This window comes from Ovis canadensis, chromosome 8 (genome assembly GCF_042477335.2).
Source record: "Ovis canadensis isolate MfBH-ARS-UI-01 breed Bighorn chromosome 8, ARS-UI_OviCan_v2, whole genome shotgun sequence".
NCBI lineage: Eukaryota > Metazoa > Chordata > Mammalia > Artiodactyla > Bovidae > Ovis > Ovis canadensis.
The window spans coordinates 26,826,315-26,827,426 of NC_091252.1; the positions used below are offsets into that span (position 1 = coordinate 26,826,315).

Here is a 1,112-nt window from a genome sequence, read left to right on the forward strand (position 1 = left end):
TAGTCAAAAAGTCATCAAGATAATTTTTTGTCTGTTTTTCTTTGCATTTGACATGACTTCTCTTTCCTTGGGATGTGGAGGGCATGGAATTTCTGTCCCCTTTTCATTCAGCTGTCTTCCTATTGTTCCTAAGACAGTGACCAAAATCATTAACATAGTGTATAAAGCCCTGCCAATCGTTAAGATAATGTATAAAGCCCTGCCAGTTCTACCCCAATCTCATCTTGCTCCAAACTCCACACTGTCTTCCTTTTAATTTCTTGAATGCTCTTTCCTTTTCCCATATAGTTACAACTACTTGCATCTTCTTCTCTGGTAGCTTCTTTATTCTTTCAGTGAAGTGAAGTGAAGTGAAGTGAAAGTCGCTCAGTTGTGACCGACTCTTTACAACCCAATGGACTATACAGTCCATGGAATTCTCCAAGCCAGAATACTGGAGTGGGTAGCCTTTCCCTTCTCCAGGGGATCTTCCCGACCCAGGAATTGAACCGGGTCTCCTGTATTGCAGGCAGATTCTTTACTAACTGAGCCCTAATGTTTTAGTACACATAACTTAAACATTTCTTCCTCCTGTTTGTTCTATTGTAACAATCTAATCTTTTCATTGGACTTCCCTGGTGGCTCAGACGGTAAAGCATCCGTCTACAATGCGGGAGACCCAGGTTCGAGCCCTGGGTTGGGAAGATCCCCTGGAGAAGGAAATGGCAATCCACTCCAGTACTATTGCCTGGAAAATCCCATGGACAGAGGGGTCTGGTAGTCCATAAAACCTACCATAGCTGTGATTTAACATTATTCATGGTGCTCTGATGAGAAATAAACTACCCTTGCCCCCTCCACCCTGTCCCACCCATGGATTGAGAGCTCCATGATGACAGGATCTGTGTTTTGACCTCCTGGTTCATAGATGGTCATCTTCTTTTTGTGTCCTCACATGGTAGAAAGCTCAGTGGAGCTCACTGTGGTCTTTTTATAAGGATGTTAATCCAATTTCAGAGGGCTCTGCCCTCATGACCTCATCACCTCCCAAAGACCTCACTTCTTAAGGATTAGATTTCATCATAAGAATTTCAGGGACCAAAAAATTCAGCCTATGGCAAGAACTAAGATCT

The 1,112-nt window shown here is 43.1% G+C and overlaps 1 non-coding gene across 1 annotated transcript; it reads left to right on the plus strand.

Annotated features, from left to right (window-relative positions):
- The first annotated feature begins 611 nt into the window (after nt 1-611).
- TRNAC-ACA (transfer RNA cysteine (anticodon ACA)) lies at nt 612-683 on the plus strand. The gene has a single exon. It is a non-coding gene; the product is annotated as a tRNA-Cys (tRNA).
- Nucleotides 684-1,112: the final 429 nt, after the last annotated feature.